This window comes from Rhinoderma darwinii, unplaced genomic scaffold, assembly GCF_050947455.1.
Source record: "Rhinoderma darwinii isolate aRhiDar2 unplaced genomic scaffold, aRhiDar2.hap1 Scaffold_656, whole genome shotgun sequence".
NCBI classification, from domain to species: domain Eukaryota; kingdom Metazoa; phylum Chordata; class Amphibia; order Anura; family Rhinodermatidae; genus Rhinoderma; species Rhinoderma darwinii.
This window is the reverse complement of record NW_027464212.1, coordinates 15,519-42,892: the sequence shown is the minus strand read 5'-3', so window position 1 is coordinate 42,892 and position 27,374 is coordinate 15,519. Positions and strand designations below refer to the sequence as shown.

At 46.5% G+C, this 27,374-nt stretch overlaps 16 non-coding genes and 2 pseudogenes across 16 annotated transcripts; all 18 read right to left on the bottom strand.

Annotated features, from left to right (window-relative positions):
- Positions 1-316: 316 nt before the first annotated feature.
- On the bottom strand, positions 317-507 carry LOC142727919 (U2 spliceosomal RNA). The gene has a single exon (XR_012877349.1). It is a non-coding gene; the product is annotated as a U2 spliceosomal RNA (small nuclear RNA).
- A 1,306-nt stretch (positions 508-1,813) lies between these two features.
- On the bottom strand, positions 1,814-2,004 carry LOC142727918 (U2 spliceosomal RNA). Its single transcript, XR_012877348.1, has one exon. It is a non-coding gene; the product is annotated as a U2 spliceosomal RNA (small nuclear RNA).
- A 1,306-nt stretch (positions 2,005-3,310) lies between these two features.
- On the bottom strand, positions 3,311-3,501 carry LOC142727917 (U2 spliceosomal RNA). The gene has a single exon (XR_012877347.1). It is a non-coding gene; the product is annotated as a U2 spliceosomal RNA (small nuclear RNA).
- A 1,306-nt stretch (positions 3,502-4,807) lies between these two features.
- On the bottom strand, positions 4,808-5,024 carry LOC142727893 (U2 spliceosomal RNA; annotated as a pseudogene).
- Positions 5,025-6,375: 1,351 nt separating this feature from the next.
- On the bottom strand, positions 6,376-6,486 carry LOC142727895 (U2 spliceosomal RNA; annotated as a pseudogene).
- A 1,306-nt stretch (positions 6,487-7,792) lies between these two features.
- Positions 7,793-7,983, bottom strand: LOC142727916 (U2 spliceosomal RNA). The gene has a single exon (XR_012877346.1). It is a non-coding gene; the product is annotated as a U2 spliceosomal RNA (small nuclear RNA).
- Positions 7,984-9,289: 1,306 nt separating this feature from the next.
- On the bottom strand, positions 9,290-9,480 carry LOC142727915 (U2 spliceosomal RNA). Its single transcript, XR_012877345.1, has one exon. It is a non-coding gene; the product is annotated as a U2 spliceosomal RNA (small nuclear RNA).
- Positions 9,481-10,786: 1,306 nt separating this feature from the next.
- On the bottom strand, positions 10,787-10,977 carry LOC142727913 (U2 spliceosomal RNA). Its single transcript, XR_012877344.1, has one exon. It is a non-coding gene; the product is annotated as a U2 spliceosomal RNA (small nuclear RNA).
- Positions 10,978-12,283: 1,306 nt separating this feature from the next.
- On the bottom strand, positions 12,284-12,474 carry LOC142727912 (U2 spliceosomal RNA). Its single transcript, XR_012877343.1, has one exon. It is a non-coding gene; the product is annotated as a U2 spliceosomal RNA (small nuclear RNA).
- Positions 12,475-13,780: 1,306 nt separating this feature from the next.
- Positions 13,781-13,971, bottom strand: LOC142727910 (U2 spliceosomal RNA). The gene has a single exon (XR_012877341.1). It is a non-coding gene; the product is annotated as a U2 spliceosomal RNA (small nuclear RNA).
- Positions 13,972-15,277: 1,306 nt separating this feature from the next.
- On the bottom strand, positions 15,278-15,468 carry LOC142727909 (U2 spliceosomal RNA). Its single transcript, XR_012877340.1, has one exon. It is a non-coding gene; the product is annotated as a U2 spliceosomal RNA (small nuclear RNA).
- A 1,304-nt stretch (positions 15,469-16,772) lies between these two features.
- Positions 16,773-16,963, bottom strand: LOC142727908 (U2 spliceosomal RNA). Its single transcript, XR_012877339.1, has one exon. It is a non-coding gene; the product is annotated as a U2 spliceosomal RNA (small nuclear RNA).
- A 1,306-nt stretch (positions 16,964-18,269) lies between these two features.
- Positions 18,270-18,460, bottom strand: LOC142727907 (U2 spliceosomal RNA). The gene has a single exon (XR_012877338.1). It is a non-coding gene; the product is annotated as a U2 spliceosomal RNA (small nuclear RNA).
- A 1,306-nt stretch (positions 18,461-19,766) lies between these two features.
- Positions 19,767-19,957, bottom strand: LOC142727906 (U2 spliceosomal RNA). Its single transcript, XR_012877337.1, has one exon. It is a non-coding gene; the product is annotated as a U2 spliceosomal RNA (small nuclear RNA).
- A 1,306-nt stretch (positions 19,958-21,263) lies between these two features.
- LOC142727898 (U2 spliceosomal RNA) lies at positions 21,264-21,454 on the bottom strand. The gene has a single exon (XR_012877336.1). It is a non-coding gene; the product is annotated as a U2 spliceosomal RNA (small nuclear RNA).
- A 1,306-nt stretch (positions 21,455-22,760) lies between these two features.
- Positions 22,761-22,951, bottom strand: LOC142727886 (U2 spliceosomal RNA). Its single transcript, XR_012877333.1, has one exon. It is a non-coding gene; the product is annotated as a U2 spliceosomal RNA (small nuclear RNA).
- A 1,306-nt stretch (positions 22,952-24,257) lies between these two features.
- Positions 24,258-24,448, bottom strand: LOC142727874 (U2 spliceosomal RNA). Its single transcript, XR_012877322.1, has one exon. It is a non-coding gene; the product is annotated as a U2 spliceosomal RNA (small nuclear RNA).
- A 1,306-nt stretch (positions 24,449-25,754) lies between these two features.
- LOC142727888 (U2 spliceosomal RNA) lies at positions 25,755-25,945 on the bottom strand. Its single transcript, XR_012877335.1, has one exon. It is a non-coding gene; the product is annotated as a U2 spliceosomal RNA (small nuclear RNA).
- Positions 25,946-27,374: the final 1,429 nt, after the last annotated feature.

The following is a 27,374-nucleotide window of genomic DNA, read 5'->3' as shown; positions in this document are numbered from 1 at the left end:
TAACCTACCTAAAAGGGAGGGCGGAGAGAAGACAAGGAAGGTGAATGAGCTGTTCCAATGTGAAATGCCGGAAACACAGAAACACAGAAGACACACACACACACACACACACACACACACACACACAACAAGAGGTGGCAATGTATTAATTAATTGCATTTAATAAATGAGCTCATTATCACACATGACTGTACAAATGCATTGTCCAACAGGTGTTGAAATAATGGGATTAAAAGGGGAGATCCCATCAGAAAGACAAAAACAATAGCAAACACAAATAGCACTTTTGGAATCTGATTTTAGTCAACACATAAGGGAAGGGTGCACCGGTCCTGGAAATACTGCAATACCAGGTCAATGCGTGGAGTGGACAGAGCAAGCTCTATTTCCATCTCCCTGTTCTAAAAATCCATTTAATATATGGTCCCCAGATAGGGGACGTATCAGATATTAAACTGATAAGAACAGATACTACACTTGATCTTAGCCAAAAGGCCGAGAAGCGATAACCCGAGCGGCCCTTGCCTTGCCCGAGCCTGTCCCATACTGCTGTTCACCCCTTGCAGCGATTGATTCAGCCTACTCCTAGGCAATTCCATGGGGCCCTGCAGGCTCACACACATTTACAGCTACTAAGCGGGAGGGAGGTGAATAAAGGCCGGAGAGGAAGCTACACAGGATTTGCTTCTTTTGCTTGCACCACAATGCAGTGCTGAAAGAGGAGGAATCTACATAAAAACGCCTTCCTGGCAACGCCCAAATGCCCTCCTGCCATGCAGATAAACACTGGCAGCGGCAGCAAGTGCATGCCCACAGCCACCCCTTGTTCCTTCACACCTTGTATCAGCTGTAATCCAGTCCAGTCCAGTCCAGTGCTGCCTGCTGAGCAGCACTGACCAACACTGCCTGGGCCCAGGCTTTTATCTATCTCTGAGGCAGGCCCCATTATGATGTCAGAAAGCTGGCTCTGGAATCCTGAGGGCTCCACTATGACACGTGCAAAGTTCCGTCTGAACTTTATATAAGACGGTGCGGCTCAGTCAGTCACTCAGTGTTGCCTGAGAGGGCAACACTGCAACAGCCGGCCGCCAGGCTGTCTTTTTTTTGCACATTTATTTGCCTCCAGGAGGCCACAAGAGGGAGACAAGGGACTGCAAAATGGAAAATAGGCATCCACCAACTTTACAGACAACTTCTCTTTGCTCCTACAACCTCCATCCTTGCACAGTTTGTTATTCTTCCAGGTAACATAGTAACAAATCCAAATTGCTGCTCTCTTTGTAGGCAAGCAAGGGTTTGTTGCAACTGCAATTCTTACTTCTTCTTGGAAATGTAGGGACGACAGTACATTCCATCACATCCATCTAGTGTACACAGGTAGGTCCATTGTGGCGGGCGGGCTGCTTTAATGGCTGTTTGCTGTTCCCCCTACTCCACTCCACTATTTGACTGTGGTGCTGCATCAATCAATCAGTGGCTGGCTCAGGTGCAGCTCTTTAACCTACCTAAAAGGGAGGGCGGAGAGAAGACAAGGAAGGTGAATGAGCTGTTCCAATGTGAAATGCCGGAAACACAGAAACACAGAAGACACACACACACACACACACACACACACACACACACAACAAGAGGTGGCAATGTATTAATTAATTGCATTTAATAAATGAGCTCATTATCACACATGACTGTACAAATGCATTGTCCAACAGGTGTTGAAATAATGGGATTAAAAGGGGAGATCCCATCAGAAAGACAAAAACAATAGCAAACACAAATAGCACTTTTGGAATCTGATTTTAGTCAACACATAAGGGAAGGGTGCACCGGTCCTGGAAATACTGCAATACCAGGTCAATGCGTGGAGTGGACAGAGCAAGCTCTATTTCCATCTCCCTGTTCTAAAAATCCATTTAATATATGGTCCCCAGATAGGGGACGTATCAGATATTAAACTGATAAGAACAGATACTACACTTGATCTTAGCCAAAAGGCCGAGAAGCGATAACCCGAGCGGCCCTTGCCTTGCCCGAGCCTGTCCCATACTGCTGTTCACCCCTTGCAGCGATTGATTCAGCCTACTCCTAGGCAATTCCATGGGGCCCTGCAGGCTCACACACATTTACAGCTACTAAGCGGGAGGGAGGTGAATAAAGGCCGGAGAGGAAGCTACACAGGATTTGCTTCTTTTGCTTGCACCACAATGCAGTGCTGAAAGAGGAGGAATCTACATAAAAACGCCTTCCTGGCAACGCCCAAATGCCCTCCTGCCATGCAGATAAACACTGGCAGCGGCAGCAAGTGCATGCCCACAGCCACCCCTTGTTCCTTCACACCTTGTATCAGCTGTAATCCAGTCCAGTCCAGTCCAGTGCTGCCTGCTGAGCAGCACTGACCAACACTGCCTGGGCCCAGGCTTTTATCTATCTCTGAGGCAGGCCCCATTATGATGTCAGAAAGCTGGCTCTGGAATCCTGAGGGCTCCACTATGACACGTGCAAAGTTCCGTCTGAACTTTATATAAGACGGTGCGGCTCAGTCAGTCACTCAGTGTTGCCTGAGAGGGCAACACTGCAACAGCCGGCCGCCAGGCTGTCTTTTTTTTGCACATTTATTTGCCTCCAGGAGGCCACAAGAGGGAGACAAGGGACTGCAAAATGGAAAATAGGCATCCACCAACTTTACAGACAACTTCTCTTTGCTCCTACAACCTCCATCCTTGCACAGTTTGTTATTCTTCCAGGTAACATAGTAACAAATCCAAATTGCTGCTCTCTTTGTAGGCAAGCAAGGGTTTGTTGCAACTGCAATTCTTACTTCTTCTTGGAAATGTAGGGACGACAGTACATTCCATCACATCCATCTAGTGTACACAGGTAGGTCCATTGTGGCGGGCGGGCTGCTTTAATGGCTGTTTGCTGTTCCCCCTACTCCACTCCACTATTTGACTGTGGTGCTGCATCAATCAATCAGTGGCTGGCTCAGGTGCAGCTCTTTAACCTACCTAAAAGGGAGGGCGGAGAGAAGACAAGGAAGGTGAATGAGCTGTTCCAATGTGAAATGCCGGAAACACAGAAACACAGAAGACACACACACACACACACACACACACACACACACACAACAAGAGGTGGCAATGTATTAATTAATTGCATTTAATAAATGAGCTCATTATCACACATGACTGTACAAATGCATTGTCCAACAGGTGTTGAAATAATGGGATTAAAAGGGGAGATCCCATCAGAAAGACAAAAACAATAGCAAACACAAATAGCACTTTTGGAATCTGATTTTAGTCAACACATAAGGGAAGGGTGCACCGGTCCTGGAAATACTGCAATACCAGGTCAATGCGTGGAGTGGACAGAGCAAGCTCTATTTCCATCTCCCTGTTCTAAAAATCCATTTAATATATGGTCCCCAGATAGGGGACGTATCAGATATTAAACTGATAAGAACAGATACTACACTTGATCTTAGCCAAAAGGCCGAGAAGCGATAACCCGAGCGGCCCTTGCCTTGCCCGAGCCTGTCCCATACTGCTGTTCACCCCTTGCAGCGATTGATTCAGCCTACTCCTAGGCAATTCCATGGGGCCCTGCAGGCTCACACACATTTACAGCTACTAAGCGGGAGGGAGGTGAATAAAGGCCGGAGAGGAAGCTACACAGGATTTGCTTCTTTTGCTTGCACCACAATGCAGTGCTGAAAGAGGAGGAATCTACATAAAAACGCCTTCCTGGCAACGCCCAAATGCCCTCCTGCCATGCAGATAAACACTGGCAGCGGCAGCAAGTGCATGCCCACAGCCACCCCTTGTTCCTTCACACCTTGTATCAGCTGTAATCCAGTCCAGTCCAGTCCAGTGCTGCCTGCTGAGCAGCACTGACCAACACTGCCTGGGCCCAGGCTTTTATCTATCTCTGAGGCAGGCCCCATTATGATGTCAGAAAGCTGGCTCTGGAATCCTGAGGGCTCCACTATGACACGTGCAAAGTTCCGTCTGAACTTTATATAAGACGGTGCGGCTCAGTCAGTCACTCAGTGTTGCCTGAGAGGGCAACACTGCAACAGCCGGCCGCCAGGCTGTCTTTTTTTTGCACATTTATTTGCCTCCAGGAGGCCACAAGAGGGAGACAAGGGACTGCAAAATGGAAAATAGGCATCCACCAACTTTACAGACAACTTCTCTTTGCTCCTACAACCTCCATCCTTGCACAGTTTGTTATTCTTCCAGGTAACATAGTAACAAATCCAAATTGCTGCTCTCTTTGTAGGCAAGCAAGGGTTTGTTGCAACTGCAATTCTTACTTCTTCTTGGAAATGTAGGGACGACAGTACATTCCATCACATCCATCTAGTGTACACAGGTAGGTCCATTGTGGCGGGCGGGCTGCTTTAATGGCTGTTTGCTGTTCCCCCTACTCCACTCCACTATTTGACTGTGGTGCTGCATCAATCAATCAGTGGCTGGCTCAGGTGCAGCTCTTTAACCTACCTAAAAGGGAGGGCGGAGAGAAGACAAGGAAGGTGAATGAGCTGTTCCAATGTGAAATGCCGGAAACACAGAAACACAGAAGACACACACACACACACACACACACACACACACACACAACAAGAGGTGGCAATGTATTAATTAATTGCATTTAATAAATGAGCTCATTATCACACATGACTGTACAAATGCATTGTCCAACAGGTGTTGAAATAATGGGATTAAAAGGGGAGATCCCATCAGAAAGACAAAAACAATAGCAAACACAAATAGCACTTTTGGAATCTGATTTTAGTCAACACATAAGGGAAGGGTGCACCGGTCCTGGAAATACTGCAATACCAGGTCAATGCGTGGAGTGGACAGAGCAAGCTCTATTTCCATCTCCCTGTTCTAAAAATCCATTTAATATATGGTCCCCAGATAGGGGACGTATCAGATATTAAACTGATAAGAACAGATTTTTTTTTTTTTTTTTTTTTTTTTTTTTTTTTTTTTTCATTCAGATCACGTCTTAAAAATCATAAAATTCAAAATAAAAAAGACTTAGATCATCACAATGAAAACTGAAAACGTATAATTAACTTTTGTTTTCCTCTTTCCTTTTTTCCTTTTAAGAAATCAAAAAAACATTCCTTTTTTAACAGCAATAGTTCCTAACATATCCACTAAATGTTCCTGCAAATCATTACCATCCCATTCACAGTTTACAATGCACGCTAACCACGTTGGCACACCATACCGTTCAAGAAACCCTGGTAAATTTTCTCTTACACAGAGCCGCACCCTTCTCCGCATTTTTTCAAAATTAATTTTACTACGTAACTGCTCTACTTCTTCCAGTAACCTGTCTCTTTCTGCTCTTTCCTCTTCTGAAATGACACTTTTTTTCTTTCTCTCTGCTTTTTTCCTTTTTTTCTCATCACTTTGCCCACTTCCTTCCAATTTCTGAAGCTTTCCTTCTTCCAAACTAACTTCCGCTTCCTTTCTTTTGACTATCTTCTTATTTTCCTCTTGTACCTCACGTTTGCTTTTCTTTGGGCATGATTTGAATATGTGCCCCTCCTCTCCACACATATTACATACTTTCCCTTTCTGACATTCATTATACTTATGCCCCTCTTGCAGACATTTTGTACACATTACTTTCTCACACGTTTCTCTCTCATGACCATAATCTTTACAATTCAAACAAAACATATCCATTCCCAAAAAAAATAAATTTCCACATGCACTTCCAATCTTAAACCGCGCTGGAGGAAACAATAGGTTTCTAGATTCACCAATTCTCACAAATTTACAAAGAAATTTCCATTTCCCAGTCCAAAATCCAAAGGGGTTAAACACTTTCCCCTTTCCCACCACCTCCTCACAAAACTTAGTGAGAAATGACTTAATGTCCTCTTCCTCCACGTAAGGCGAAAACATCTTTACGACCACCAACTTCTTGTTTGGCACAAAATGTGGTGTTACCTTCACACCCACAAGTCTTGGGTCCCTTTTACCTTCCTTCAAGCGTTCCAAAAAATCTGAATAAATTTCTTCTGTAGCGAAGGTAACGTCAAAGCACCCTCTCCTCGGATAGTCCATCACCGCCAAAATGCACGATCTCTCCAGCTGAAAGAAATCCAACAAAAGGACCTTCGTGATGTACTCCAAATCCTTCCTTTGCCTCTCAGATTCCTCCACGAAAAACCGGACCGCATTCCTGGTTCGCATATGTTCGGGAATTTCCTCCATCCTGCTCCAAAAGAATTCCAGCAATCTCCAAAGAAATACCTTCAGTACCGGAGTACCAGGCAGGTGATCGCTCCCCGTTGCCCTGGACTAATCCTCCTCCCCAATAGCAGCAGAGGGGTGAAGTCTCTCCTAAGAGAAACGATCCCCCCAGGCCAAGGAAAAGGGTACCAGGGCACCTCCTGACCAAGAAACAAGGCAATACCCTAAAGTACTACACTTGATCTTAGCCAAAAGGCCGAGAAGCGATAACCCGAGCGGCCCTTGCCTTGCCCGAGCCTGTCCCATACTGCTGTTCACCCCTTGCAGCGATTGATTCAGCCTACTCCTAGGCAATTCCATGGGGCCCTGCAGGCTCACACACATTTACAGCTACTAAGCGGGAGGGAGGTGAATAAAGGCCGGAGAGGAAGCTACACAGGATTTGCTTCTTTTGCTTGCACCACAATGCAGTGCTGAAAGAGGAGGAATCTACATAAAAACGCCTTCCTGGCAACGCCCAAATGCCCTCCTGCCATGCAGATAAACACTGGCAGCGGCAGCAAGTGCATGCCCACAGCCACCCCTTGTTCCTTCACACCTTGTATCAGCTGTAATCCAGTCCAGTCCAGTCCAGTGCTGCCTGCTGAGCAGCACTGACCAACACTGCCTGGGCCCAGGCTTTTATCTATCTCTGAGGCAGGCCCCATTATGATGTCAGAAAGCTGGCTCTGGAATCCTGAGGGCTCCACTATGACACGTGCAAAGTTCCGTCTGAACTTTATATAAGACGGTGCGGCTCAGTCAGTCACTCAGTGTTGCCTGAGAGGGCAACACTGCAACAGCCGGCCGCCAGGCTGTCTTTTTTTTGCACATTTATTTGCCTCCAGGAGGCCACAAGAGGGAGACAAGGGACTGCAAAATGGAAAATAGGCATCCACCAACTTTACAGACAACTTCTCTTTGCTCCTACAACCTCCATCCTTGCACAGTTTGTTATTCTTCCAGGTAACATAGTAACAAATCCAAATTGCTGCTCTCTTTGTAGGCAAGCAAGGGTTTGTTGCAACTGCAATTCTTACTTCTTCTTGGAAATGTAGGGACGACAGTACATTCCATCACATCCATCTAGTGTACACAGGTAGGTCCATTGTGGCGGGCGGGCTGCTTTAATGGCTGTTTGCTGTTCCCCCTACTCCACTCCACTATTTGACTGTGGTGCTGCATCAATCAATCAGTGGCTGGCTCAGGTGCAGCTCTTTAACCTACCTAAAAGGGAGGGCGGAGAGAAGACAAGGAAGGTGAATGAGCTGTTCCAATGTGAAATGCCGGAAACACAGAAACACAGAAGACACACACACACACACACACACACACACACACACACAACAAGAGGTGGCAATGTATTAATTAATTGCATTTAATAAATGAGCTCATTATCACACATGACTGTACAAATGCATTGTCCAACAGGTGTTGAAATAATGGGATTAAAAGGGGAGATCCCATCAGAAAGACAAAAACAATAGCAAACACAAATAGCACTTTTGGAATCTGATTTTAGTCAACACATAAGGGAAGGGTGCACCGGTCCTGGAAATACTGCAATACCAGGTCAATGCGTGGAGTGGACAGAGCAAGCTCTATTTCCATCTCCCTGTTCTAAAAATCCATTTAATATATGGTCCCCAGATAGGGGACGTATCAGATATTAAACTGATAAGAACAGATACTACACTTGATCTTAGCCAAAAGGCCGAGAAGCGATAACCCGAGCGGCCCTTGCCTTGCCCGAGCCTGTCCCATACTGCTGTTCACCCCTTGCAGCGATTGATTCAGCCTACTCCTAGGCAATTCCATGGGGCCCTGCAGGCTCACACACATTTACAGCTACTAAGCGGGAGGGAGGTGAATAAAGGCCGGAGAGGAAGCTACACAGGATTTGCTTCTTTTGCTTGCACCACAATGCAGTGCTGAAAGAGGAGGAATCTACATAAAAACGCCTTCCTGGCAACGCCCAAATGCCCTCCTGCCATGCAGATAAACACTGGCAGCGGCAGCAAGTGCATGCCCACAGCCACCCCTTGTTCCTTCACACCTTGTATCAGCTGTAATCCAGTCCAGTCCAGTCCAGTGCTGCCTGCTGAGCAGCACTGACCAACACTGCCTGGGCCCAGGCTTTTATCTATCTCTGAGGCAGGCCCCATTATGATGTCAGAAAGCTGGCTCTGGAATCCTGAGGGCTCCACTATGACACGTGCAAAGTTCCGTCTGAACTTTATATAAGACGGTGCGGCTCAGTCAGTCACTCAGTGTTGCCTGAGAGGGCAACACTGCAACAGCCGGCCGCCAGGCTGTCTTTTTTTTGCACATTTATTTGCCTCCAGGAGGCCACAAGAGGGAGACAAGGGACTGCAAAATGGAAAATAGGCATCCACCAACTTTACAGACAACTTCTCTTTGCTCCTACAACCTCCATCCTTGCACAGTTTGTTATTCTTCCAGGTAACATAGTAACAAATCCAAATTGCTGCTCTCTTTGTAGGCAAGCAAGGGTTTGTTGCAACTGCAATTCTTACTTCTTCTTGGAAATGTAGGGACGACAGTACATTCCATCACATCCATCTAGTGTACACAGGTAGGTCCATTGTGGCGGGCGGGCTGCTTTAATGGCTGTTTGCTGTTCCCCCTACTCCACTCCACTATTTGACTGTGGTGCTGCATCAATCAATCAGTGGCTGGCTCAGGTGCAGCTCTTTAACCTACCTAAAAGGGAGGGCGGAGAGAAGACAAGGAAGGTGAATGAGCTGTTCCAATGTGAAATGCCGGAAACACAGAAACACAGAAGACACACACACACACACACACACACACACACACACACAACAAGAGGTGGCAATGTATTAATTAATTGCATTTAATAAATGAGCTCATTATCACACATGACTGTACAAATGCATTGTCCAACAGGTGTTGAAATAATGGGATTAAAAGGGGAGATCCCATCAGAAAGACAAAAACAATAGCAAACACAAATAGCACTTTTGGAATCTGATTTTAGTCAACACATAAGGGAAGGGTGCACCGGTCCTGGAAATACTGCAATACCAGGTCAATGCGTGGAGTGGACAGAGCAAGCTCTATTTCCATCTCCCTGTTCTAAAAATCCATTTAATATATGGTCCCCAGATAGGGGACGTATCAGATATTAAACTGATAAGAACAGATACTACACTTGATCTTAGCCAAAAGGCCGAGAAGCGATAACCCGAGCGGCCCTTGCCTTGCCCGAGCCTGTCCCATACTGCTGTTCACCCCTTGCAGCGATTGATTCAGCCTACTCCTAGGCAATTCCATGGGGCCCTGCAGGCTCACACACATTTACAGCTACTAAGCGGGAGGGAGGTGAATAAAGGCCGGAGAGGAAGCTACACAGGATTTGCTTCTTTTGCTTGCACCACAATGCAGTGCTGAAAGAGGAGGAATCTACATAAAAACGCCTTCCTGGCAACGCCCAAATGCCCTCCTGCCATGCAGATAAACACTGGCAGCGGCAGCAAGTGCATGCCCACAGCCACCCCTTGTTCCTTCACACCTTGTATCAGCTGTAATCCAGTCCAGTCCAGTCCAGTGCTGCCTGCTGAGCAGCACTGACCAACACTGCCTGGGCCCAGGCTTTTATCTATCTCTGAGGCAGGCCCCATTATGATGTCAGAAAGCTGGCTCTGGAATCCTGAGGGCTCCACTATGACACGTGCAAAGTTCCGTCTGAACTTTATATAAGACGGTGCGGCTCAGTCAGTCACTCAGTGTTGCCTGAGAGGGCAACACTGCAACAGCCGGCCGCCAGGCTGTCTTTTTTTTGCACATTTATTTGCCTCCAGGAGGCCACAAGAGGGAGACAAGGGACTGCAAAATGGAAAATAGGCATCCACCAACTTTACAGACAACTTCTCTTTGCTCCTACAACCTCCATCCTTGCACAGTTTGTTATTCTTCCAGGTAACATAGTAACAAATCCAAATTGCTGCTCTCTTTGTAGGCAAGCAAGGGTTTGTTGCAACTGCAATTCTTACTTCTTCTTGGAAATGTAGGGACGACAGTACATTCCATCACATCCATCTAGTGTACACAGGTAGGTCCATTGTGGCGGGCGGGCTGCTTTAATGGCTGTTTGCTGTTCCCCCTACTCCACTCCACTATTTGACTGTGGTGCTGCATCAATCAATCAGTGGCTGGCTCAGGTGCAGCTCTTTAACCTACCTAAAAGGGAGGGCGGAGAGAAGACAAGGAAGGTGAATGAGCTGTTCCAATGTGAAATGCCGGAAACACAGAAACACAGAAGACACACACACACACACACACACACACACACACACACAACAAGAGGTGGCAATGTATTAATTAATTGCATTTAATAAATGAGCTCATTATCACACATGACTGTACAAATGCATTGTCCAACAGGTGTTGAAATAATGGGATTAAAAGGGGAGATCCCATCAGAAAGACAAAAACAATAGCAAACACAAATAGCACTTTTGGAATCTGATTTTAGTCAACACATAAGGGAAGGGTGCACCGGTCCTGGAAATACTGCAATACCAGGTCAATGCGTGGAGTGGACAGAGCAAGCTCTATTTCCATCTCCCTGTTCTAAAAATCCATTTAATATATGGTCCCCAGATAGGGGACGTATCAGATATTAAACTGATAAGAACAGATACTACACTTGATCTTAGCCAAAAGGCCGAGAAGCGATAACCCGAGCGGCCCTTGCCTTGCCCGAGCCTGTCCCATACTGCTGTTCACCCCTTGCAGCGATTGATTCAGCCTACTCCTAGGCAATTCCATGGGGCCCTGCAGGCTCACACACATTTACAGCTACTAAGCGGGAGGGAGGTGAATAAAGGCCGGAGAGGAAGCTACACAGGATTTGCTTCTTTTGCTTGCACCACAATGCAGTGCTGAAAGAGGAGGAATCTACATAAAAACGCCTTCCTGGCAACGCCCAAATGCCCTCCTGCCATGCAGATAAACACTGGCAGCGGCAGCAAGTGCATGCCCACAGCCACCCCTTGTTCCTTCACACCTTGTATCAGCTGTAATCCAGTCCAGTCCAGTCCAGTGCTGCCTGCTGAGCAGCACTGACCAACACTGCCTGGGCCCAGGCTTTTATCTATCTCTGAGGCAGGCCCCATTATGATGTCAGAAAGCTGGCTCTGGAATCCTGAGGGCTCCACTATGACACGTGCAAAGTTCCGTCTGAACTTTATATAAGACGGTGCGGCTCAGTCAGTCACTCAGTGTTGCCTGAGAGGGCAACACTGCAACAGCCGGCCGCCAGGCTGTCTTTTTTTTGCACATTTATTTGCCTCCAGGAGGCCACAAGAGGGAGACAAGGGACTGCAAAATGGAAAATAGGCATCCACCAACTTTACAGACAACTTCTCTTTGCTCCTACAACCTCCATCCTTGCACAGTTTGTTATTCTTCCAGGTAACATAGTAACAAATCCAAATTGCTGCTCTCTTTGTAGGCAAGCAAGGGTTTGTTGCAACTGCAATTCTTACTTCTTCTTGGAAATGTAGGGACGACAGTACATTCCATCACATCCATCTAGTGTACACAGGTAGGTCCATTGTGGCGGGCGGGCTGCTTTAATGGCTGTTTGCTGTTCCCCCTACTCCACTCCACTATTTGACTGTGGTGCTGCATCAATCAATCAGTGGCTGGCTCAGGTGCAGCTCTTTAACCTACCTAAAAGGGAGGGCGGAGAGAAGACAAGGAAGGTGAATGAGCTGTTCCAATGTGAAATGCCGGAAACACAGAAACACAGAAGACACACACACACACACACACACACACACACACACACAACAAGAGGTGGCAATGTATTAATTAATTGCATTTAATAAATGAGCTCATTATCACACATGACTGTACAAATGCATTGTCCAACAGGTGTTGAAATAATGGGATTAAAAGGGGAGATCCCATCAGAAAGACAAAAACAATAGCAAACACAAATAGCACTTTTGGAATCTGATTTTAGTCAACACATAAGGGAAGGGTGCACCGGTCCTGGAAATACTGCAATACCAGGTCAATGCGTGGAGTGGACAGAGCAAGCTCTATTTCCATCTCCCTGTTCTAAAAATCCATTTAATATATGGTCCCCAGATAGGGGACGTATCAGATATTAAACTGATAAGAACAGATACTACACTTGATCTTAGCCAAAAGGCCGAGAAGCGATAACCCGAGCGGCCCTTGCCTTGCCCGAGCCTGTCCCATACTGCTGTTCACCCCTTGCAGCGATTGATTCAGCCTACTCCTAGGCAATTCCATGGGGCCCTGCAGGCTCACACACATTTACAGCTACTAAGCGGGAGGGAGGTGAATAAAGGCCGGAGAGGAAGCTACACAGGATTTGCTTCTTTTGCTTGCACCACAATGCAGTGCTGAAAGAGGAGGAATCTACATAAAAACGCCTTCCTGGCAACGCCCAAATGCCCTCCTGCCATGCAGATAAACACTGGCAGCGGCAGCAAGTGCATGCCCACAGCCACCCCTTGTTCCTTCACACCTTGTATCAGCTGTAATCCAGTCCAGTCCAGTCCAGTGCTGCCTGCTGAGCAGCACTGACCAACACTGCCTGGGCCCAGGCTTTTATCTATCTCTGAGGCAGGCCCCATTATGATGTCAGAAAGCTGGCTCTGGAATCCTGAGGGCTCCACTATGACACGTGCAAAGTTCCGTCTGAACTTTATATAAGACGGTGCGGCTCAGTCAGTCACTCAGTGTTGCCTGAGAGGGCAACACTGCAACAGCCGGCCGCCAGGCTGTCTTTTTTTTGCACATTTATTTGCCTCCAGGAGGCCACAAGAGGGAGACAAGGGACTGCAAAATGGAAAATAGGCATCCACCAACTTTACAGACAACTTCTCTTTGCTCCTACAACCTCCATCCTTGCACAGTTTGTTATTCTTCCAGGTAACATAGTAACAAATCCAAATTGCTGCTCTCTTTGTAGGCAAGCAAGGGTTTGTTGCAACTGCAATTCTTACTTCTTCTTGGAAATGTAGGGACGACAGTACATTCCATCACATCCATCTAGTGTACACAGGTAGGTCCATTGTGGCGGGCGGGCTGCTTTAATGGCTGTTTGCTGTTCCCCCTACTCCACTCCACTATTTGACTGTGGTGCTGCATCAATCAATCAGTGGCTGGCTCAGGTGCAGCTCTTTAACCTACCTAAAAGGGAGGGCGGAGAGAAGACAAGGAAGGTGAATGAGCTGTTCCAATGTGAAATGCCGGAAACACAGAAACACAGAAGACACACACACACACACACACACACACACACACACACAACAAGAGGTGGCAATGTATTAATTAATTGCATTTAATAAATGAGCTCATTATCACACATGACTGTACAAATGCATTGTCCAACAGGTGTTGAAATAATGGGATTAAAAGGGGAGATCCCATCAGAAAGACAAAAACAATAGCAAACACAAATAGCACTTTTGGAATCTGATTTTAGTCAACACATAAGGGAAGGGTGCACCGGTCCTGGAAATACTGCAATACCAGGTCAATGCGTGGAGTGGACAGAGCAAGCTCTATTTCCATCTCCCTGTTCTAAAAATCCATTTAATATATGGTCCCCAGATAGGGGACGTATCAGATATTAAACTGATAAGAACAGATACTACACTTGATCTTAGCCAAAAGGCCGAGAAGCGATAACCCGAGCGGCCCTTGCCTTGCCCGAGCCTGTCCCATACTGCTGTTCACCCCTTGCAGCGATTGATTCAGCCTACTCCTAGGCAATTCCATGGGGCCCTGCAGGCTCACACACATTTACAGCTACTAAGCGGGAGGGAGGTGAATAAAGGCCGGAGAGGAAGCTACACAGGATTTGCTTCTTTTGCTTGCACCACAATGCAGTGCTGAAAGAGGAGGAATCTACATAAAAACGCCTTCCTGGCAACGCCCAAATGCCCTCCTGCCATGCAGATAAACACTGGCAGCGGCAGCAAGTGCATGCCCACAGCCACCCCTTGTTCCTTCACACCTTGTATCAGCTGTAATCCAGTCCAGTCCAGTCCAGTGCTGCCTGCTGAGCAGCACTGACCAACACTGCCTGGGCCCAGGCTTTTATCTATCTCTGAGGCAGGCCCCATTATGATGTCAGAAAGCTGGCTCTGGAATCCTGAGGGCTCCACTATGACACGTGCAAAGTTCCGTCTGAACTTTATATAAGACGGTGCGGCTCAGTCAGTCACTCAGTGTTGCCTGAGAGGGCAACACTGCAACAGCCGGCCGCCAGGCTGTCTTTTTTTTGCACATTTATTTGCCTCCAGGAGGCCACAAGAGGGAGACAAGGGACTGCAAAATGGAAAATAGGCATCCACCAACTTTACAGACAACTTCTCTTTGCTCCTACAACCTCCATCCTTGCACAGTTTGTTATTCTTCCAGGTAACATAGTAACAAATCCAAATTGCTGCTCTCTTTGTAGGCAAGCAAGGGTTTGTTGCAACTGCAATTCTTACTTCTTCTTGGAAATGTAGGGACGACAGTACATTCCATCACATCCATCTAGTGTACACAGGTAGGTCCATTGTGGCGGGCGGGCTGCTTTAATGGCTGTTTGCTGTTCCCCCTACTCCACTCCACTATTTGACTGTGGTGCTGCATCAATCAATCAGTGGCTGGCTCAGGTGCAGCTCTTTAACCTACCTAAAAGGGAGGGCGGAGAGAAGACAAGGAAGGTGAATGAGCTGTTCCAATGTGAAATGCCGGAAACACAGAAACACAGAAGACACACACACACACACACACACACACACACACACACAACAAGAGGTGGCAATGTATTAATTAATTGCATTTAATAAATGAGCTCATTATCACACATGACTGTACAAATGCATTGTCCAACAGGTGTTGAAATAATGGGATTAAAAGGGGAGATCCCATCAGAAAGACAAAAACAATAGCAAACACAAATAGCACTTTTGGAATCTGATTTTAGTCAACACATAAGGGAAGGGTGCACCGGTCCTGGAAATACTGCAATACCAGGTCAATGCGTGGAGTGGACAGAGCAAGCTCTATTTCCATCTCCCTGTTCTAAAAATCCATTTAATATATGGTCCCCAGATAGGGGACGTATCAGATATTAAACTGATAAGAACAGATACTACACTTGATCTTAGCCAAAAGGCCGAGAAGCGATAACCCGAGCGGCCCTTGCCTTGCCCGAGCCTGTCCCATACTGCTGTTCACCCCTTGCAGCGATTGATTCAGCCTACTCCTAGGCAATTCCATGGGGCCCTGCAGGCTCACACACATTTACAGCTACTAAGCGGGAGGGAGGTGAATAAAGGCCGGAGAGGAAGCTACACAGGATTTGCTTCTTTTGCTTGCACCACAATGCAGTGCTGAAAGAGGAGGAATCTACATAAAAACGCCTTCCTGGCAACGCCCAAATGCCCTCCTGCCATGCAGATAAACACTGGCAGCGGCAGCAAGTGCATGCCCACAGCCACCCCTTGTTCCTTCACACCTTGTATCAGCTGTAATCCAGTCCAGTCCAGTCCAGTGCTGCCTGCTGAGCAGCACTGACCAACACTGCCTGGGCCCAGGCTTTTATCTATCTCTGAGGCAGGCCCCATTATGATGTCAGAAAGCTGGCTCTGGAATCCTGAGGGCTCCACTATGACACGTGCAAAGTTCCGTCTGAACTTTATATAAGACGGTGCGGCTCAGTCAGTCACTCAGTGTTGCCTGAGAGGGCAACACTGCAACAGCCGGCCGCCAGGCTGTCTTTTTTTTGCACATTTATTTGCCTCCAGGAGGCCACAAGAGGGAGACAAGGGACTGCAAAATGGAAAATAGGCATCCACCAACTTTACAGACAACTTCTCTTTGCTCCTACAACCTCCATCCTTGCACAGTTTGTTATTCTTCCAGGTAACATAGTAACAAATCCAAATTGCTGCTCTCTTTGTAGGCAAGCAAGGGTTTGTTGCAACTGCAATTCTTACTTCTTCTTGGAAATGTAGGGACGACAGTACATTCCATCACATCCATCTAGTGTACACAGGTAGGTCCATTGTGGCGGGCGGGCTGCTTTAATGGCTGTTTGCTGTTCCCCCTACTCCACTCCACTATTTGACTGTGGTGCTGCATCAATCAATCAGTGGCTGGCTCAGGTGCAGCTCTTTAACCTACCTAAAAGGGAGGGCGGAGAGAAGACAAGGAAGGTGAATGAGCTGTTCCAATGTGAAATGCCGGAAACACAGAAACACAGAAGACACACACACACACACACACACACACACACACACAACAAGAGGTGGCAATGTATTAATTAATTGCATTTAATAAATGAGCTCATTATCACACATGACTGTACAAATGCATTGTCCAACAGGTGTTGAAATAATGGGATTAAAAGGGGAGATCCCATCAGAAAGACAAAAACAATAGCAAACACAAATAGCACTTTTGGAATCTGATTTTAGTCAACACATAAGGGAAGGGTGCACCGGTCCTGGAAATACTGCAATACCAGGTCAATGCGTGGAGTGGACAGAGCAAGCTCTATTTCCATCTCCCTGTTCTAAAAATCCATTTAATATATGGTCCCCAGATAGGGGACGTATCAGATATTAAACTGATAAGAACAGATACTACACTTGATCTTAGCCAAAAGGCCGAGAAGCGATAACCCGAGCGGCCCTTGCCTTGCCCGAGCCTGTCCCATACTGCTGTTCACCCCTTGCAGCGATTGATTCAGCCTACTCCTAGGCAATTCCATGGGGCCCTGCAGGCTCACACACATTTACAGCTACTAAGCGGGAGGGAGGTGAATAAAGGCCGGAGAGGAAGCTACACAGGATTTGCTTCTTTTGCTTGCACCACAATGCAGTGCTGAAAGAGGAGGAATCTACATAAAAACGCCTTCCTGGCAACGCCCAAATGCCCTCCTGCCATGCAGATAAACACTGGCAGCGGCAGCAAGTGCATGCCCACAGCCACCCCTTGTTCCTTCACACCTTGTATCAGCTGTAATCCAGTCCAGTCCAGTCCAGTGCTGCCTGCTGAGCAGCACTGACCAACACTGCCTGGGCCCAGGCTTTTATCTATCTCTGAGGCAGGCCCCATTATGATGTCAGAAAGCTGGCTCTGGAATCCTGAGGGCTCCACTATGACACGTGCAAAGTTCCGTCTGAACTTTATATAAGACGGTGCGGCTCAGTCAGTCACTCAGTGTTGCCTGAGAGGGCAACACTGCAACAGCCGGCCGCCAGGCTGTCTTTTTTTTGCACATTTATTTGCCTCCAGGAGGCCACAAGAGGGAGACAAGGGACTGCAAAATGGAAAATAGGCATCCACCAACTTTACAGACAACTTCTCTTTGCTCCTACAACCTCCATCCTTGCACAGTTTGTTATTCTTCCAGGTAACATAGTAACAAATCCAAATTGCTGCTCTCTTTGTAGGCAAGCAAGGGTTTGTTGCAACTGCAATTCTTACTTCTTCTTGGAAATGTAGGGACGACAGTACATTCCATCACATCCATCTAGTGTACACAGGTAGGTCCATTGTGGCGGGCGGGCTGCTTTAATGGCTGTTTGCTGTTCCCCCTACTCCACTCCACTATTTGACTGTGGTGCTGCATCAATCAATCAGTGGCTGGCTCAGGTGCAGCTCTTTAACCTACCTAAAAGGGAGGGCGGAGAGAAGACAAGGAAGGTGAATGAGCTGTTCCAATGTGAAATGCCGGAAACACAGAAACACAGAAGACACACACACACACACACACACACACACACACACACAACAAGAGGTGGCAATGTATTAATTAATTGCATTTAATAAATGAGCTCATTATCACACATGACTGTACAAATGCATTGTCCAACAGGTGTTGAAATAATGGGATTAAAAGGGGAGATCCCATCAGAAAGACAAAAACAATAGCAAACACAAATAGCACTTTTGGAATCTGATTTTAGTCAACACATAAGGGAAGGGTGCACCGGTCCTGGAAATACTGCAATACCAGGTCAATGCGTGGAGTGGACAGAGCAAGCTCTATTTCCATCTCCCTGTTCTAAAAATCCATTTAATATATGGTCCCCAGATAGGGGACGTATCAGATATTAAACTGATAAGAACAGATACTACACTTGATCTTAGCCAAAAGGCCGAGAAGCGATAACCCGAGCGGCCCTTGCCTTGCCCGAGCCTGTCCCATACTGCTGTTCACCCCTTGCAGCGATTGATTCAGCCTACTCCTAGGCAATTCCATGGGGCCCTGCAGGCTCACACACATTTACAGCTACTAAGCGGGAGGGAGGTGAATAAAGGCCGGAGAGGAAGCTACACAGGATTTGCTTCTTTTGCTTGCACCACAATGCAGTGCTGAAAGAGGAGGAATCTACATAAAAACGCCTTCCTGGCAACGCCCAAATGCCCTCCTGCCATGCAGATAAACACTGGCAGCGGCAGCAAGTGCATGCCCACAGCCACCCCTTGTTCCTTCACACCTTGTATCAGCTGTAATCCAGTCCAGTCCAGTCCAGTGCTGCCTGCTGAGCAGCACTGACCAACACTGCCTGGGCCCAGGCTTTTATCTATCTCTGAGGCAGGCCCCATTATGATGTCAGAAAGCTGGCTCTGGAATCCTGAGGGCTCCACTATGACACGTGCAAAGTTCCGTCTGAACTTTATATAAGACGGTGCGGCTCAGTCAGTCACTCAGTGTTGCCTGAGAGGGCAACACTGCAACAGCCGGCCGCCAGGCTGTCTTTTTTTTGCACATTTATTTGCCTCCAGGAGGCCACAAGAGGGAGACAAGGGACTGCAAAATGGAAAATAGGCATCCACCAACTTTACAGACAACTTCTCTTTGCTCCTACAACCTCCATCCTTGCACAGTTTGTTATTCTTCCAGGTAACATAGTAACAAATCCAAATTGCTGCTCTCTTTGTAGGCAAGCAAGGGTTTGTTGCAACTGCAATTCTTACTTCTTCTTGGAAATGTAGGGACGACAGTACATTCCATCACATCCATCTAGTGTACACAGGTAGGTCCATTGTGGCGGGCGGGCTGCTTTAATGGCTGTTTGCTGTTCCCCCTACTCCACTCCACTATTTGACTGTGGTGCTGCATCAATCAATCAGTGGCTGGCTCAGGTGCAGCTCTTTAACCTACCTAAAAGGGAGGGCGGAGAGAAGACAAGGAAGGTGAATGAGCTGTTCCAATGTGAAATGCCGGAAACACAGAAACACAGAAGACACACACACACACACACACACACACACACACACACAACAAGAGGTGGCAATGTATTAATTAATTGCATTTAATAAATGAGCTCATTATCACACATGACTGTACAAATGCATTGTCCAACAGGTGTTGAAATAATGGGATTAAAAGGGGAGATCCCATCAGAAAGACAAAAACAATAGCAAACACAAATAGCACTTTTGGAATCTGATTTTAGTCAACACATAAGGGAAGGGTGCACCGGTCCTGGAAATACTGCAATACCAGGTCAATGCGTGGAGTGGACAGAGCAAGCTCTATTTCCATCTCCCTGTTCTAAAAATCCATTTAATATATGGTCCCCAGATAGGGGACGTATCAGATATTAAACTGATAAGAACAGATACTACACTTGATCTTAGCCAAAAGGCCGAGAAGCGATAACCCGAGCGGCCCTTGCCTTGCCCGAGCCTGTCCCATACTGCTGTTCACCCCTTGCAGCGATTGATTCAGCCTACTCCTAGGCAATTCCATGGGGCCCTGCAGGCTCACACACATTTACAGCTACTAAGCGGGAGGGAGGTGAATAAAGGCCGGAGAGGAAGCTACACAGGATTTGCTTCTTTTGCTTGCACCACAATGCAGTGCTGAAAGAGGAGGAATCTACATAAAAACGCCTTCCTGGCAACGCCCAAATGCCCTCCTGCCATGCAGATAAACACTGGCAGCGGCAGCAAGTGCATGCCCACAGCCACCCCTTGTTCCTTCACACCTTGTATCAGCTGTAATCCAGTCCAGTCCAGTCCAGTGCTGCCTGCTGAGCAGCACTGACCAACACTGCCTGGGCCCAGGCTTTTATCTATCTCTGAGGCAGGCCCCATTATGATGTCAGAAAGCTGGCTCTGGAATCCTGAGGGCTCCACTATGACACGTGCAAAGTTCCGTCTGAACTTTATATAAGACGGTGCGGCTCAGTCAGTCACTCAGTGTTGCCTGAGAGGGCAACACTGCAACAGCCGGCCGCCAGGCTGTCTTTTTTTTGCACATTTATTTGCCTCCAGGAGGCCACAAGAGGGAGACAAGGGACTGCAAAATGGAAAATAGGCATCCACCAACTTTACAGACAACTTCTCTTTGCTCCTACAACCTCCATCCTTGCACAGTTTGTTATTCTTCCAGGTAACATAGTAACAAATCCAAATTGCTGCTCTCTTTGTAGGCAAGCAAGGGTTTGTTGCAACTGCAATTCTTACTTCTTCTTGGAAATGTAGGGACGACAGTACATTCCATCACATCCATCTAGTGTACACAGGTAGGTCCATTGTGGCGGGCGGGCTGCTTTAATGGCTGTTTGCTGTTCCCCCTACTCCACTCCACTATTTGACTGTGGTGCTGCATCAATCAATCAGTGGCTGGCTCAGGTGCAGCTCTTTAACCTACCTAAAAGGGAGGGCGGAGAGAAGACAAGGAAGGTGAATGAGCTGTTCCAATGTGAAATGCCGGAAACACAGAAACACAGAAGACACACACACACACACACACACACACACACACACACAACAAGAGGTGGCAATGTATTAATTAATTGCATTTAATAAATGAGCTCATTATCACACATGACTGTACAAATGCATTGTCCAACAGGTGTTGAAATAATGGGATTAAAAGGGGAGATCCCATCAGAAAGACAAAAACAATAGCAAACACAAATAGCACTTTTGGAATCTGATTTTAGTCAACACATAAGGGAAGGGTGCACCGGTCCTGGAAATACTGCAATACCAGGTCAATGCGTGGAGTGGACAGAGCAAGCTCTATTTCCATCTCCCTGTTCTAAAAATCCATTTAATATATGGTCCCCAGATAGGGGACGTATCAGATATTAAACTGATAAGAACAGATACTACACTTGATCTTAGCCAAAAGGCCGAGAAGCGATAACCCGAGCGGCCCTTGCCTTGCCCGAGCCTGTCCCATACTGCTGTTCACCCCTTGCAGCGATTGATTCAGCCTACTCCTAGGCAATTCCATGGGGCCCTGCAGGCTCACACACATTTACAGCTACTAAGCGGGAGGGAGGTGAATAAAGGCCGGAGAGGAAGCTACACAGGATTTGCTTCTTTTGCTTGCACCACAATGCAGTGCTGAAAGAGGAGGAATCTACATAAAAACGCCTTCCTGGCAACGCCCAAATGCCCTCCTGCCATGCAGATAAACACTGGCAGCGGCAGCAAGTGCATGCCCACAGCCACCCCTTGTTCCTTCACACCTTGTATCAGCTGTAATCCAGTCCAGTCCAGTCCAGTGCTGCCTGCTGAGCAGCACTGACCAACACTGCCTGGGCCCAGGCTTTTATCTATCTCTGAGGCAGGCCCCATTATGATGTCAGAAAGCTGGCTCTGGAATCCTGAGGGCTCCACTATGACACGTGCAAAGTTCCGTCTGAACTTTATATAAGACGGTGCGGCTCAGTCAGTCACTCAGTGTTGCCTGAGAGGGCAACACTGCAACAGCCGGCCGCCAGGCTGTCTTTTTTTTGCACATTTATTTGCCTCCAGGAGGCCACAAGAGGGAGACAAGGGACTGCAAAATGGAAAATAGGCATCCACCAACTTTACAGACAACTTCTCTTTGCTCCTACAACCTCCATCCTTGCACAGTTTGTTATTCTTCCAGGTAACATAGTAACAAATCCAAATTGCTGCTCTCTTTGTAGGCAAGCAAGGGTTTGTTGCAACTGCAATTCTTACTTCTTCTTGGAAATGTAGGGACGACAGTACATTCCATCACATCCATCTAGTGTACACAGGTAGGTCCATTGTGGCGGGCGGGCTGCTTTAATGGCTGTTTGCTGTTCCCCCTACTCCACTCCACTATTTGACTGTGGTGCTGCATCAATCAATCAGTGGCTGGCTCAGGTGCAGCTCTTTAACCTACCTAAAAGGGAGGGCGGAGAGAAGACAAGGAAGGTGAATGAGCTGTTCCAATGTGAAATGCCGGAAACACAGAAACACAGAAGACACACACACACACACACACACACACACACACACACAACAAGAGGTGGCAATGTATTAATTAATTGCATTTAATAAATGAGCTCATTATCACACATGACTGTACAAATGCATTGTCCAACAGGTGTTGAAATAATGGGATTAAAAGGGGAGATCCCATCAGAAAGACAAAAACAATAGCAAACACAAATAGCACTTTTGGAATCTGATTTTAGTCAACACATAAGGGAAGGGTGCACCGGTCCTGGAAATACTGCAATACCAGGTCAATGCGTGGAGTGGACAGAGCAAGCTCTATTTCCATCTCCCTGTTCTAAAAATCCATTTAATATATGGTCCCCAGATAGGGGACGTATCAGATATTAAACTGATAAGAACAGATACTACACTTGATCTTAGCCAAAAGGCCGAGAAGCGATAACCCGAGCGGCCCTTGCCTTGCCCGAGCCTGTCCCATACTGCTGTTCACCCCTTGCAGCGATTGATTCAGCCTACTCCTAGGCAATTCCATGGGGCCCTGCAGGCTCACACACATTTACAGCTACTAAGCGGGAGGGAGGTGAATAAAGGCCGGAGAGGAAGCTACACAGGATTTGCTTCTTTTGCTTGCACCACAATGCAGTGCTGAAAGAGGAGGAATCTACATAAAAACGCCTTCCTGGCAACGCCCAAATGCCCTCCTGCCATGCAGATAAACACTGGCAGCGGCAGCAAGTGCATGCCCACAGCCACCCCTTGTTCCTTCACACCTTGTATCAGCTGTAATCCAGTCCAGTCCAGTCCAGTGCTGCCTGCTGAGCAGCACTGACCAACACTGCCTGGGCCCAGGCTTTTATCTATCTCTGAGGCAGGCCCCATTATGATGTCAGAAAGCTGGCTCTGGAATCCTGAGGGCTCCACTATGACACGTGCAAAGTTCCGTCTGAACTTTATATAAGACGGTGCGGCTCAGTCAGTCACTCAGTGTTGCCTGAGAGGGCAACACTGCAACAGCCGGCCGCCAGGCTGTCTTTTTTTTGCACATTTATTTGCCTCCAGGAGGCCACAAGAGGGAGACAAGGGACTGCAAAATGGAAAATAGGCATCCACCAACTTTACAGACAACTTCTCTTTGCTCCTACAACCTCCATCCTTGCACAGTTTGTTATTCTTCCAGGTAACATAGTAACAAATCCAAATTGCTGCTCTCTTTGTAGGCAAGCAAGGGTTTGTTGCAACTGCAATTCTTACTTCTTCTTGGAAATGTAGGGACGACAGTACATTCCATCACATCCATCTAGTGTACACAGGTAGGTCCATTGTGGCGGGCGGGCTGCTTTAATGGCTGTTTGCTGTTCCCCCTACTCCACTCCACTATTTGACTGTGGTGCTGCATCAATCAATCAGTGGCTGGCTCAGGTGCAGCTCTTTAACCTACCTAAAAGGGAGGGCGGAGAGAAGACAAGGAAGGTGAATGAGCTGTTCCAATGTGAAATGCCGGAAACACAGAAACACAGAAGACACACACACACACACACACACACACACACACACACAACAAGAGGTGGCAATGTATTAATTAATTGCATTTAATAAATGAGCTCATTATCACACATGACTGTACAAATGCATTGTCCAACAGGTGTTGAAATAATGGGATTAAAAGGGGAGATCCCATCAGAAAGACAAAAACAATAGCAAACACAAATAGCACTTTTGGAATCTGATTTTAGTCAACACATAAGGGAAGGGTGCACCGGTCCTGGAAATACTGCAATACCAGGTCAATGCGTGGAGTGGACAGAGCAAGCTCTATTTCCATCTCCCTGTTCTAAAAATCCATTTAATATATGGTCCCCAGATAGGGGACGTATCAGATATTAAACTGATAAGAACAGATACTACACTTGATCTTAGCCAAAAGGCCGAGAAGCGATAACCCGAGCGGCCCTTGCCTTGCCCGAGCCTGTCCCATACTGCTGTTCACCCCTTGCAGCGATTGATTCAGCCTACTCCTAGGCAATTCCATGGGGCCCTGCAGGCTCACACACATTTACAGCTACTAAGCGGGAGGGAGGTGAATAAAGGCCGGAGAGGAAGCTACACAGGATTTGCTTCTTTTGCTTGCACCACAATGCAGTGCTGAAAGAGGAGGAATCTACATAAAAACGCCTTCCTGGCAACGCCCAAATGCCCTCCTGCCATGCAGATAAACACTGGCAGCGGCAGCAAGTGCATGCCCACAGCCACCCCTTGTTCCTTCACACCTTGTATCAGCTGTAATCCAGTCCAGTCCAGTCCAGTGCTGCCTGCTGAGCAGCACTGACCAACACTGCCTGGGCCCAGGCTTTTATCTATCTCTGAGGCAGGCCCCATTATGATGTCAGAAAGCTGGCTCTGGAATCCTGAGGGCTCCACTATGACACGTGCAAAGTTCCGTCTGAACTTTATATAAGACGGTGCGGCTCAGTCAGTCACTCAGTGTTGCCTGAGAGGGCAACACTGCAACAGCCGGCCGCCAGGCTGTCTTTTTTTTGCACATTTATTTGCCTCCAGGAGGCCACAAGAGGGAGACAAGGGACTGCAAAATGGAAAATAGGCATCCACCAACTTTACAGACAACTTCTCTTTGCTCCTACAACCTCCATCCTTGCACAGTTTGTTATTCTTCCAGGTAACATAGTAACAAATCCAAATTGCTGCTCTCTTTGTAGGCAAGCAAGGGTTTGTTGCAACTGCAATTCTTACTTCTTCTTGGAAATGTAGGGACGACAGTACATTCCATCACATCCATCTAGTGTACACAGGTAGGTCCATTGTGGCGGGCGGGCTGCTTTAATGGCTGTTTGCTGTTCCCCCTACTCCACTCCACTATTTGACTGTGGTGCTGCATCAATCAATCAGTGGCTGGCTCAGGTGCAGCTCTTTAACCTACCTAAAAGGGAGGGCGGAGAGAAGACAAGGAAGGTGAATGAGCTGTTCCAATGTGAAATGCCGGAAACACAGAAACACAGAAGACACACACACACACACACACACACACACACACACACAACAAGAGGTGGCAATGTATTAATTAATTGCATTTAATAAATGAGCTCATTATCACACATGACTGTACAAATGCATTGTCCAACAGGTGTTGAAATAATGGGATTAAAAGGGGAGATCCCATCAGAAAGACAAAAACAATAGCAAACACAAATAGCACTTTTGGAATCTGATTTTAGTCAACACATAAGGGAAGGGTGCACCGGTCCTGGAAATACTGCAATACCAGGTCAATGCGTGGAGTGGACAGAGCAAGCTCTATTTCCATCTCCCTGTTCTAAAAATCCATTTAATATATGGTCCCCAGATAGGGGACGTATCAGATATTAAACTGATAAGAACAGATTTTCAGTTGGCTACCCCCTCGCGGGGGTGTCAATGATTTATTACTTAAAATTCAAAAACATTTACAATAAATTACAGCTTTTTTACAATGAATTACAGTAATAAAATCAATTTACATAAAAACACATAAAAGGGGACATGGTGGCAAATTCTTATATATTGGAGTTCCATTCTTTTACAAACCATTTATTTGAAAGGGTGGCATTTCTTTTTTTATCTAATAAATAATAAATGTACATCTCGCTAAAACAAAGACCTAAAACATCGTCAACAGATAAAACATCGTGCTTAAAAATCAGGATGTTCCTGGCCTTCCACAGAGCTTCTTTTACGCAGTTCATCGTCTTCCATGCAATAGTCTTTTGGTTCGCGGTTGGGCATCCAAAGAGTCCATATAAAATCATTTCGTAACTCAAGTCCTTTAGGTCTGCCATCTTCTTCATTAGAGGGAATATCTTTATCCAAATATGTTTAGTAAAATCGCAACTCCAAAAAATATGACGCACGGTCTCCTCAGCCTGGCAGCCTTCCCTCGGACAGATAGCAGACCTCGTGAATCCTCTCCTGAATTGGAATGCCCGGCATGGAAGACATTGATGAACGCAGCTCCAGGCCAGGTCCATCTGTGTATTAAAAAGATAAAACACATTAACCATTTTGAAGATAAAAGCACAGCGTTCATTATTAAAATTTTCAATATTAGTGACGACTTCATTTCCTCTTATGTCTTTTATAAGTTTCTTACTGTTTATCATGTCATTAAAATTTTTCCCTTTAAAATTAAACAAGGCCACTATTTTCTCTAAAATCACGTAATTTGCTGGTAGATTAAAAGCATAAGGTGAGGTTAAAACAATTTCAAACCACCCCATCCTTCGCATAAAAAACCCAGTATTAAAACGTAGAAAATAAGACCAATGATGTTGTTTAAAAGGAGAATTAAGACAGAAACAAAAGTACTTGATTAAAAGAAACCTATTAAAATCTGGAAAGTCTTTGCCACCCTTTGGTTTGATTTTCATTACCGTCTCACGTTTAAGTTTCTCCATTCTGGAACTCCAAAAGAAGGTAAAACAAGCTTTAGTAATTTTTCTTAATAAAACCGTGGGAGGAGGGAAAACCATGCTTAAGTATAAAAGCAAAGGTAAAATTATCATTTTAATTATTAACATTTTTCCCTCCATGGTAAGCTTCCTCATGTTCCACATGCATATTTTTTGATTTACCTTCTGCGCCACCATGTCCCAACTGATAAAACCATTGTCGTACTCACTGAAGGAGACACCTAAAATTTTAATATTATCAGACACAGGAACCGGTATATCTCTAAGAGCCATGCTTCCTATGTTTAAAATATTACTCTTGCTGAAGTTTACCTTAAAACCGGAAGCACAGCAATAAAACTCGATTTGCCTAAGGGTTCTCTGAAGCGACAGGGCGTCCCTACATAAAACCGCCACATCATCC